The following is a 13,113-nucleotide window of genomic DNA, read 5'->3' as shown; positions in this document are numbered from 1 at the left end:
CTTTTTGGAATGTAGGGGTAAAATGTCTCACGGGCCCTAAGTCCTGGGAACGGGAATGTTTTGACAAATTCACACGCAGCCTGGTGGGAAAATATCGGGACCGTGGGAGTTTCCGTTAGTGGGAATTTTAGGATGAAGATGAAGCGATGGTAGTGAAGTGATGGTGGTTTCACAATGTTGTCTACCTAACCGATTTATTATTAAATAAAAATAATATAATCACATCTAAGAACAACCTCTAGGTATACTTAGAAACATCATCCTAATCGGTTTACCCATTTAAGAGCTACCGTAACAGTGCCACAGACAGACACACACACATAGCGGTCATACTTACAACCCCTCTTTTCCGGAGGAGGTTAAAAAATGTAGAGTACAAAGCTGAAGTCCAAAAATACTGTAATTTTAGAAGCCCCAATCTTGGGGAGAAAGGAGACATTTAGACATACAGACCGAAATCTACGCAAGAAGAACCGCAGACACAGCTAATATTTAACATAAATTAACCGTTAAATACCGTTAAAAAGCATCCCGAGTCCCTATTTTTTCTGAATAAGCCAATACTTAAAACTATTTGCCGCTTACCGAGGCACGCGCCATAGTCGCAACAACAAAAGAGCTTAAGTGCCTACAATATTGTAGCAGCTTTTGGTCTTTTTGTCTGTTAGGTTAGGGCAACTGTCACACGGGCCCTAAGTCCTGGGAACGGGAATGTTTTGACAAATTCACACGGGTGGTGGGAAAATACCGGGACCGTGGGAGTTTCCGTGCGTGGGATATTTGAAGTTTGGGGTTAATTGGGATTTGATGTTGTATAAATATAAACAGTAAACTAACCCCGTCTGTGTACCTATTGAGGTGATGCTGTTTGATATAAACTATCCTATTCATTCATCAGTTTGAGCTTGAAGAGGTAACAGACAGCCATCGTTACTATCGCATGATTAGTATAGAGATTTACAAAACAAGGAATTTTATTTATGTAGGTACCATTCTGCTTAATTCCTTATCAAATTGAATGTAACTCGCAAAGATATCATATTATTTTCACTGTTCACAAGGTACGAAATAGTATATTTAAGTAAATTAAATTCTTTGACTGTAAAGAAAGATAGTATGTAATTCAATTGTTATTGTGGTACAGCTAAAGTACTATACGCTTCATAGTTGGAAATGATTTCATTATTTGCACTTCTACTTCTATGTACTTAGTGTACTTACCTACTGGAGAAAAAATAGTTTTAGCATTATGTCTACTTTTAGTAACTACCTAACTCGTCTACTTTAAAAAAAAGTAAATGCGCTCTTCAAAATCAAAAATCAAAATCAAAAATGTCTTTATTGCAAGATTATGGTACATTTACAATAGTAAAGTAAAGTAAAGATGTTACAATGTTTATCAGAACACATAATCTACCCGTCAGAGCATGCAATAGGTTCATCTCCTTCATCTCTTCAGTACTGAATAATACCTATAATAATATCTAGCATTTTTACATTTAGATTAGAGGAACATTAATTATTACATGAGATAATTAAAATTATAATCAAAATATTCATTTAGATTATAAAAACTTGCTTTTATGAGTATGTTCTTTAATGTAGTTTTAAATGTTGTTCCTGACATCATTTTAATGTAGTTTGGCAAATGATTGTATATTTTAATACTAGTGTAATACATCCCTTTACGTACCATTGTCAACTTTGAGTCAGGAACTTGTAAGTTGAGTAAATACTTATTTCTAACAGGCCTGTTTGTTTGTTTAACATGAAATTCAGAGGCGTTGTTTTTGATAAAAATACAGCATTGCCAAATGTAAATACTAGTTAGGGTTAGTAAACCTTGGGTCTTGAATATATTCCGACATGAATCGTCGTCTCTCAATCCAAAAATAATTCTAACACATCTCTTTTGTAGGATGAAAGTTGATGAGGCATTTACAGAGTTTCCCCAGTGAATGATACCATAGTTTAGAATGCAATAGATATAACCATAGTATGCTAAAGTCGCAGTTTTTGTGGTTGATACATTTACAAGTACTTGCAGTCCATAACAGAATTTTCTTATTTTACTATTAACCATCTCAATGTGTGAGATAAATAATCAAAACACTACTTGATATTCATCTTTTTTCACAGAAAACACATTAAATCCAACTCTTAGCTTCAGCCACACCTACCTACATCATCAACCCAAACAACTAATAAACAACCCTGAAATGTTAATAATAACGCCCCTTCCTGGCCCGTAAACAAAGTCTCCATTTCTTGCGAGTCCCGTTCCTGGCCTGGCCCTAAGGGAGATGTAAACGGATTTCAAAATGGAGGCAGGATGTATTGAATTATTTAGCTGCGCTTTTCGTGTAATAGAAACGGTATTGTATTCGTCTTGTCGTTATAATAAATACTTAAATGGGTGTAACTACTTTTTTTTGTTATTCTGTCTCGTCAGTCAGGCGACAATAGTAGCATTGTTGCTGCGAAAAAATATGTGTAGTAAATTATTTTTTAATAAGCAGAAACGTCTGCGAACGATGCTATTAACAAGCAGAAACGTCTGACGATATCTTGTCGAACGATGCTATTATGCTTAGAATAAATTTAAAAGTGCAAAGCAAAGTGCAAGCACAGAATAACTAATAGTACTACGTGCAAGGCAGTAATTTTTCCACTTTTAAATTTATTCTAAGCTTAATATGTGTGGTATGTATTTTAAATATCATGAATTTAAGATTTTAAGAAATTAAAAAAAGATTTTACAGAGGTTTGTAAGCGGTTGCTAAGTTTTATGAATAAGGGAGTCATCATTACCAAACCAACTCGATTAAAGCAGCCTAAATGTTTTCTACTCCAAACCTTTACTGAATTACAGTTAACATAACATAAATATAATAAAAAATACTTCCAACTTCCTTGTCCGATGTTTTCAACCGCACACGCCCACGTAACCAAGACCCCAATCAACGAACACAAACACAAACAGCGTGCTATCAAGCTATGGGTCGAATCAAAATGGCCGATTCCTCAGTTCACAAAGGACGTAACCGCCATATCATCGCCCACACTGTTAATAACTAACAGTTCGTAAACCTTATTACAAAATGCATAAGGTCCATCGATGGGCAGTTAAGAGTGTTGCTGTTTGAACATATCCATTGACATACAACATTTTGTAGTTACGGTTAGAGATGCCACGAATATTCGGCAACTATTCGGTATTCGGCCTATTCGGCCACTTTGCCAAATATCCGGTATTCGGCCGAATGTTGCCTACTATTCGTTGCCTACTGTTGCACCTATCTAAAAAGAAAAATTTCACAAAAAAATAACCAAAAACTAGGTACGTAAGTATAAGAAAAATAAAATATTTTAGTACGAAAGGATCACATATTTAAAATAATTTTATTGTGAAGAATTTTATTAAAATTTATTTGAAAGTAAACTATTTTGGTGTATTTAATATTTAAAATGTATTCTTGGAAAGTGGTTAAATACGAAGGCACGGTTTTGAGCATTTGTTGATTCCAAAATATTTTATTTTTATCATGGGTCTGATTTGATTGACTCTAACTACATTCATTAATTCTGTTCAACATAAAAATATATTATTATCTTAGCAAACGTTGTGCTTTGTTGGCGAACAGTTTTCGTAATAATTGTGACTCAAAATGTTCGCATGTCATGCCAAAATTCGGTCGCCTAATATTCAGTATTCGGCCAAATTCACTATACGGGGCATCTCTAGTTACGGGCATTCTAACCTCAGTTCACAAAGGACGTAACTGCCATATATTTGCCATTAACATACAACATTTTGTGGTTATCAACATTTCATCACTTGAAAATCAATCGCATACTGCGTGAAGCCTAAGAGGATTAAACTAACTCTTTTGAATGGAATTTGTTCGATTGGATTCTGTGTGGAATAGGAAAACTGTTTTTAACAAACTAATCCAGTTTTTAACATGTATAGCTAAAACCTGAATGGGATTTTCGAATGGATTTTATTGTGAAAGTTTGTGAGTTTATGTTTCGCAAAATTGCCTTTAGGTATTTACGAAATATCATTTGATATTTACCAGTCGCTTTTCGGTGAAAGAAAACATCGTGAGGAAACCGGACTAATCCCAATAAGGCCTAGTTTACCCTCTGGGTTGGAACGTCAGATAGCAGTCGCTTTCGTAAAAACTATGCCTACGCCAATTCTTGGGATTAGTTGCCAAGCGGACCCCATCAGGGTCCCATGAGCCGTGGCAACGCGAGGAAGATGATGAAAGTTGCGTTTATTTTTCATGACCTAAATAAATAGGTGCCTACTTACCTACCTATAGGAAAAAACGTTATACCTAATCACTTTGTCTTCTTCTTCTTCTTCGTCGTTCCGTCATGGCTGAGGATCGTGACCATCAACTATGTCCCTCCATTTATCGCGAACAAGGGCTATGTGGGCTACCCTCTGCATGGATGGAACCACATGAATCCGACCATCTTGCAGGGGCTCTTCCTCTAGCGCGCTTGCCTTCAACTTGCCCCAGTATGATGTCACGTTCGAGGCTGTGGTGTGGCGACCGCATTATGTGCCCAAAGAATCTAAGAGCCCTCTCCTGGCAGATTGTTGAGAGTCGCTTCACGTCGACTCACTTTGCCACGACAGTTAAAAGTAGGACAGACGAAAAGGAGCACTCGTGTAAAATAATTATATAAATTTTATTGATTTAACGTTTTCATCCCATAATTTCCCTGATAAGTATTAGGGAAAGTAATTTTATAACTGAAAAGCTAAAATTAAATTACCTATTTACTAACCAGTTTTTGATAATTTGCCTATGTATAATATGTTACACAACGAAGGCCGCAAAAACATCTGACACGATCTTAATTGTAGAGACATAAGAGCGTGTCACATATTTTTGCGGCCTTCGAAGAGTAACATATTATTGCAGGTGACTGTACTTTATGTGATGAATTATGAAATTGCCCCAATACATTGACGCGGGAACATATGAATACAGGGAATACAAAATTTTTATGAATGTATTCTCATCTGTGCCCGGCCGGGACAAAAACACACACTGAGAAAAAAAATCGTATAAAACAATTGAAATTGCATTAACGTTTAATGCTTTAAACAGTTCCATATGAGCCTATTGAACCAAGCAGTAAACTTTACTGTTTGTACGTTACGTACGAACAAACGTACATTAGTTGATATTGTAATAGCAGTTAATCTTAATGAAATAATTTTAATGTGTGCGCGATAGCTCATATTTTTTTCAGTGCAGATGAAATTACATAATAATATATACCTAGTGTGTTGTGCGCCACTGAAATAAAGAAAAACAACTTAGCATCCTCACGAAAATAAATAGCGAACATCATTCCTCGTCTTATAAGCTAACCTTTCGTTACCTTACGAGTATATAGTTACATACAATGGCCGACCTTTTTCACCATCTTTTTACTTAGAAGTGTAATTGTAATCGCTTAAAGAGATCGTGATTTTGAGTAGCAATAACAAAAATTTCGAAAATTGAAAATAAAAGAGGACTTTTTTATTTAAATAAATATTATAGGACATTCACCATTAACACTTTCGGTGTCGGGCGCTCCGCTTCCAGTAGCGGCCGAGGTGCTCAAAAATATCTGAACAAGCACTCTAACGCCTAGAGTCTAGGCCCTAGACACTAGAGCCGTGTTCGCCTTGTGAGCGCCTTGGCCGTTCCGATATATTTGATAGCGGCCTCCTAGCCTAGTCGGTAGTGACCCTGCCTACGAAGCAGGAGGTCCCGGGATCGAATCCTGGTAAGGGCATTTATTTGTGTGTTCATCACAAATATTTGTTCCTGAGTTCTGGATGTTTTCTATGTATATAAGACAAGTATTTGTATATTATATATATCGTCATCGTCTAGTATCCACAACACAAGCTGTGAGCTTACTGTGGGACTAGGCCGATCTGTGTATAATTGTCCTAAAATATTTATTTATTTAATTATTATTTATTTGATAGCGACTTTACCTAACTTTAGACTGGTTCACATTACTCAACTCACCTGAACTCGTGCAACCAATAGTAACACTCCGGTATTTACAGCACATCGACACTGCGGTCACATTCGGCGGAGTGTGACATGTGACAAAACTGTCACGCAACGGTCGCACGCGAGACCTTTGTCACGGCTTTTAAAAAAGGGGGCCATAGAACTGGCGGTATTAGTAAGGCGCAAGCGGAGAATGTAGCGGGCAAAAATGTGTAAATGGTTAATGGTGTTCCCACATCGTGTGACAGGGACAACATAATGAAACGCTATGAATACTATATTGGTGTCCCTGCTACAATGATGTTATATAACATTTTATATGAGCCAATGTGTGAGCACCATAAACGGAGGATTAAAAAAAGCGGCCAAGTGCGAGTCGGACTCGCCCATGAAGGGTTCCGTAGCAACAAGTAACATAATAACGTTTAACGTTAATAACGTTTTCTGCGTACTCTCTTCAGGAAACTGTACGGGTACTATCCTTTTATGTATCCGACAGCCTACCTGCAGGGCACGCTAGGATACAACGCACTAGTGACGCGCAGACTGTTCGACCAGCTGATAACCGTGCTTCGTATCCTGCGTGGTTGCCTGGACTGCCCCGAGTTAGTTGGCCAGGCGTGTCGACTATTTGTCCCGGACGAGCGTACCCGGTTTCGTGCTGACCGGCTGCGTCTCTTCGCGGTCCCGCCTGCCCGCACGGTCTCGCGGCGCAACTCGCCCGTTTGCCGAGCGCTGAACACGCTCAATAAGCTCGGTGCTGTACAACACTCCTGCGATTTGTTTGCGGACGGCTGGACGGTTATTGAGAAAGATTGTTTGAAAATATGCGAGTTACTAACCAAATGATTTAAATGTTTAAATTCGATGTATTGTATGACATGATCTGTATGTAATCGTTTTGTTTTAGTATTATTTATAATTGAACTTAGGTATAAGAAATGTAATGACTTAGGCTAGTCCTGTAAAATTGCATTTTGCGTTAATGAATTGAAATTGAAATTGAATAATAAAATTGCGGTTTACGATTTATGACGTATTAAAAAAACTACTTACTAGATCTCGTTCAAACCAATTTTCGGTGGAAGTTTGCATGGTAATGTACATCATATATTTTTTTTAGTTTTATCATTCTCTTATCTTAGAAGTTACAGGGGGGGGACACACACATTTTACCATTTTGGAAGTGTCTCTCGCGCAAACTATTCAGTTTAGAAAAAAATGATATTAGAAACCTCAATATCATTTTTGAAGACCTATCCATATGATAGATAATACCCCACACGTATGGATTTGATGAAAAAAAAAAATTGAGTTTCTGTTCTAAGCATGGGGAACCCCCAAAAATTATTGTTTTTTTTTTGTATTTTTGTGTGAAAATCTTAATGCGGTTCACAGAATACATCTACTGACCAAGTTTCAACAGTATAGTTCTTATAGTTTCGGAAAAAAGTGGCTGTGACATACACGGACAGACAGACAGACAGACGGACAGACATGACGAATCCATAAGGGTTCCGTTTTTTGCCATTTGGCTACGGAACCCTAAAAAGTAGCGTACAAAATAACGAAATTAGTGTGTAGGTAAGTATTATGCAATGATTTAGCAAAAACTGAAATAATTGTTTAATATGTTTTCAAGACAACATACCTATACCTACGTACCCGGGACATGGGGGTCATGGGGGGTTAATAATAGGTACTAGACTGTGATTTAAGTACTCGCGGGGTCATATACTAGAGATAGCAAATTGTCTTGTTTCCGTCGTATTAGACAAAAAGGAAATATTTAAAATCTTGATTTATCAGAAAGGTTTTTATTTATTTTCATATACTTGACCCTCTCACATCATTACTCAAACTATTATGATAGGTATTATAAAATTAAGAGTATTAAAACATCCCAAAAGATATCTGTTTCTGTATTTGATTTCTCTTACTTTATGGCCGAACACATAACTACCCTCCCAACAATCGGCTCAGCAGCATCCCCGTAATAGGCGGTAGTGGGTTAAAAAAAATATTCACACGAATTCTTTACGTTCTTGTGGGAATTCTTTTTTTTGGGTCAAGAGGGATGCGTTAATAATTTGTGAGGCTGGGAATTGATGTTTTGAGAAAGTTTTGGTGACAATTTGTGTGTCTTTGTAATTTTGGTAGGCTAGATAATATTTTTTTATAATAGGTAGGTAATTAAAAAAAGATATACGTCGGATTATAAAATGTCAGCCTGTTTTAATTCAACCGCTACACTTTTTTTTTCTTACATACATCCATACATACATCACTGGCTCAGTGACCCAAAGAGGATCTTGGCCTCTGACACAAGAGAGCGCCACTCTGCCCTATTCTGCGCCACTTCGCGCCAGTTGGGTATTTCGAGGGCGGACAGGTCTTTTTGGGCTTTTTTTTTCTTAGTAAAATTAAATTGAAAACTTGTATGCATGGACATGATTTTCACACTAAAATCCGATCAATCAGCTTAGTCGTCGGTTCTTTTCCCACGGGACATGGGTTCGGTTCCCGGGTGAGCGCGGCTCGGCGCGTGCGCACCGGAACCAATAGAGGGGTAGTCAAGTGTGTGTGACACTACTACTTAAGGGCTGATTTAAGCCGGGTTCCCACGGCCCGTTGTTTCACAGATCTGACAGCGCCTTTACAGGCCGATAGATCGTGGGAACGGTCGCATCCGACGAGGCCTGTGGTCGCCTGTCGTCACCCGTTCGATCCGTCGGGAGTCGGTAACTTCAAAGGCGCGGCGCGGCGCGGAGCGACCGTGCCTGTCGCGGCCTGTAGGGGCGCGTCTGCGTCGGTTCATTTCACCTGGGACAGCGCGTGCGCGTACAGTACACGCACACATGTTAGATTATCGGTAACGACAGGCGGGTACAGGCCGCCTCGCACCGTTGGAATGGCTCGGCGCGAGACGTAATCAACCGCACAGGCATCCACAGGCGTGGCGCGATCCGGCCTGGCCTGTAATAACACGGGCCGTGGGAACCCACCTTTAGACGGCGCGCGAACTCGCATGCGATTTTAGTTACATTGCGGACTGTTGGTTACGTCCAATTCAACCGACCGATCAAAACCCGCAATGGTATGAAACTCGCATGCGAATTCTCGCATCGTCAAAATCAGCCCTAATTCAGGCGGTTGGTTAGTTAGTTGCGGGGTGGTTTTCTAGTAGAAGTTAGTTTAGTTTGAAGTTAAAATGGATGTTTTCATTAATTTTTACCACTTATCGTAATAATACCTAATTAGATCGTCGCCAAGCGTCTGGGTGATTAGGTGTCTTATTTACCTCTACGCTAAACCATAAAACTAGATAAAACATTTTTGAGAATATTAATTGTAATACATCTAGTTTCAACGTTTTTATAAGAAGGTATATGTTTTCGATATTTTAAATACATATATTATTTAAATATAGGATTTCATAGATACGTTGTAACGAATTCATCCTTTTTAATACACCCTGGGCAATTTATTGTTTGTAATCAAAATTATTAGTACAAAATATTAATAACTACTTAAATACATAATTGTAAATTTGATTACCTATGCCTCATTAAGTGTTCTATCACAAAACTCCTTAAATCAATATGATACATAAAAAAGGGGTCATTAAAACAGCTACCTGCTCTCGGACAGAAATCGACCCTGTTACCCTAAACCAAATTATCTCACAGAACCAGGAATCCCACGGTTATGGTAGATTCCCACCAAAAGGTCGTGTGAATTTGTTAAAAATTCTTGAAATGTAACTGTCATAGGAGGCAAGGGGAGGCAATATGTAAATGCAAAATAACAAGAGGCTAAACTGATGGTGATATACATTGCTTTTCGTTCAGTTACATACTGTATGTTTATTAAAATTTGAATCAGGCGATACGGGCTATATTACAAATACATTATATGTAGATTAACATACATATGCATATAAACTTCATAAACTTATAGGTAACTGAATATTTCGATTACGTGGAATACCTAGGTAAACTTTAGGCACTTTTTAGTGATACTAAAATTACAATTACAAGTTCCTTGAATGTGCAATTAGGTGAAGCTTATATTTTGCTTTTATAATTGCCAGTTATTATTAAACGCATAGCTGCCGTAAGTGCTACTGGAAAAGTAATTAAATTAAACAATTCAATCTTGGTTTCTACCATCGCTTCATATTCATAATCGTTCAATCCTAAAATCCCCGCTAACCGCTAACTCCCACGGTCCCGGTATTTTCCCACCGCACTGCGTGTGAATTTGTCAAAACCTTCCCGTTCCCAGGACTTAGGGCCCGTGAGACATTTAACCAAAACATTTAAAAAGGTAACAAGTTTCAATGATACTGTATGCTCTTGGGCTCTCTCGTTGTTGAGGTACGGGCGCGTGCCGTGGTAAGTGGTAAATAATTGGTTATTAGATTGTATAACCGCACCCTTTTGAATAATAGGATATTAATATAGCAATGTTAGTTTCCTTTTTAGGGAATATTTTTCTTATTTTTGGTATTAACAATTAATGGCAAGCAATGAGAAAAAGTTTGTTAGGTCAAATAGGCTTTCCTTACCCTTGTGCTGCCAACTGTGCAGTGCGCCAATGTTTATTTTTTTATGTGAGTGTGTACAGTCACCTGCAATAATATGTTACTTACACAACGAAGGCCGCAAAAATATCTGACACGATCTTATTTGTAGAGTCATAAGAGCGTGTCACATATTTTTGCGGCCCTCGAAGGAAAATACCAGGGGAAATAAGCCAAAACTGCTTAATTAAATCTTCTATTAGGTATAGCATACATATAGGTAGGTACACATTTACTTTTATATTATTAAGTTTTTCAAAATGATACCTACCTGTTTTCCGATTTCTTATTTTGCCCTATAGCCATGACATATTTTTCCCTTCCTGCAGTTTTATTAAAGGTAAGTATACAAAATGAACTCCACTTTGAATTGTAAATTCCATTTCATTTAAAAATGTTTAATGTAAAGTTAAACATTTCCTTCTGAAGTAGTTTCTTTCTTTTTTGATCCATTTGAAGAGCGTATGTTTTATGAACTGAAGCTTTCAGGCTAAGTGTAGCCCTTTGAACGTTTTTCATTTGCATTATTCCTTTTACACTCTCCTGAGCTACTTAGGTACCGAGCATTTTTAAAATGATCTTAAAAATTATTATCTTAAAATTTGGAGTAATTTCGGTATTTCACCAACACCTGTAAATTTTCTACCGTTGTATGCATTAAAAGTTGAATGTCCTATTCGTCCTTTGTTTTCTATGTATTTAATAAAAGCTACTACAATTTGTTTTAATATTATCAACAAATTAAAACGATGGTTTTTTGCTCCAGTCATGGGATGTATGGCGCCATTAATTTTCAAACTAACAAGTAGCAATGAAATATTAAACTTAGTAGTACTAGTAGAAGTAGTACTTAGTAATCACTTTATTGTACACAACACAGGTTTACAAAAATAAATTACAGTAATGGAAGTACAAAGGCGAACTTATTCCTATAAGGGATCACTTCCAGCTTACCTTCGAGTAGATGAGAGGAACACTCCAGTTAGGTCAGATAGACAAACTTAAACAGCTGTCTGGCTCTTGTTTATGGTAAAATGTTGCCACTGTTAAAAAACTGATACCTACTTGTTTTACAGGATTTATCTATACAATCCCATTACTGGTGCCAGTGCCATCATATTAGGGGCGTTTACTATACGTGTAGGTATGCATCTTCTTCTTCCTCGCGTTATCCCGACATTTTGCCACGGCTCATGGGAGCCTGGGGTCCGCTTGACAACTAATACTATGATTTGACGTAGGCACTAGTTTTTACGAAAGCGACTGCCATCTGAACTTCCAACCCAGAGGGGAAACTAGACCTTATTGGGATTAGTCTGGTTTCCTCACGATGTTTTCCTTTACCGAAAAGCAACTGACAAATATCAAATGATATTTCGTACATAAGTTCCGAAAAACTCATTGGTACGAGCCAGGGTTTGAACCCGCTGAGGGATTAGTGTGTGGGGGGTGCTACGGACAGGAAACCTCCTAGAGTGCCGAGTCTCTTGTCATTCCTCTTGATCAGTTGATCCGGGGGAAAGGTAAGGGTTCTTGGACGGTGCGCCCCGGGGGCAACGGTAAGTAATCTCTTGGTTTTCAAGTAATTCCTTACCGGTGCTGCCAATGTCCTGTCGTGGGGGGGTTGAGGGGGTTCCGCACAGGGTGTCCTCTCAATGAGGGAGAGTTCACCCGAGTGTGTGCTGGAGGGGGCCTTCTTGCCGGGCGTCTGCGGTCGAGGATGGGGCCTTCGGGCACGTGAGGGCACAGGAATGCCGCTGACCTGTATAAAACTGCAGTCCCCGTAATTGTCTAGGCAGAGGGCCTATGATGACGGCCGGGGGGGTTGCCACTGCTGGCCGGCGCCGGCGTGGTGGCCACGAGGATGACCACCTCTATAAAAAATCGCTAAGACAACCTGAGGGGGTGGAACCCGGGATTTTTCCATCTCCTCCCGGCGTGGAGGTTGTCATGAGGGATCAGTGTGTGGTGTCGCCCTGCATACTACCTTCGAGAGGGGGAGCTTCAGTTCCAGGGCCTTCGGGTCCAAGGAGGGGTCAGCATCGGCTGTCGGCAGCAGGCGGTGTTCGCGGTAGAATGCTCTGCGATCCCGTGTTCACCGTCACCATTGCTGCGAGACGGGCATACCATGGAGGGTTTAGTCGGTATATGGCCCCTTGGCCACGAGTCCGACATATCCGTCCTTGTTCCCCGGCTAGGCGGAATGTCTAAATGCATTACCCCACGTAATAAATAAAAAAAAGGGTTTGAACCCGCAACCTCCGGATTGAAAGTCGCACGCTCTTACCGCTTTTTTGTCACAGTGACTATCAATATGAAAGTCGCTAGAGACCTCATACTATTGTCACTGCTACAAGGTACAAAATGGGTCATAAATTAAAATTTTCGACTGTACATTACCGCACTAATGCACATAATTAAAACACTGAAAAGTAGCTCTTAAGATGGCTTACCTACTAACATACATAACACAGCAACTACCACATC

General features: G+C 39.0%; 1 long non-coding RNA gene across 1 annotated transcript; it reads right to left on the bottom strand.

Annotated features, from left to right (window-relative positions):
• Nucleotides 1–11,320: 11,320 nt before the first annotated feature.
• On the bottom strand, nucleotides 11,321–11,735 carry LOC134795041 (uncharacterized). The gene is made up of 2 exons (XR_010144772.1): nucleotides 11,628–11,735; nucleotides 11,321–11,450 (listed from the first exon to the last, which is right to left on the bottom strand). It is a non-coding gene; the product is annotated as an uncharacterized LOC134795041 (long non-coding RNA).
• Between the last annotated feature and the right edge of the window lie 1,378 nt (nucleotides 11,736–13,113).

Source organism: Cydia splendana, chromosome 11 (genome assembly GCF_910591565.1).
Source record: "Cydia splendana chromosome 11, ilCydSple1.2, whole genome shotgun sequence".
NCBI classification, from domain to species: domain Eukaryota; kingdom Metazoa; phylum Arthropoda; class Insecta; order Lepidoptera; family Tortricidae; genus Cydia; species Cydia splendana.
This window is presented reverse-complemented; position numbering and strand designations above follow the sequence as displayed.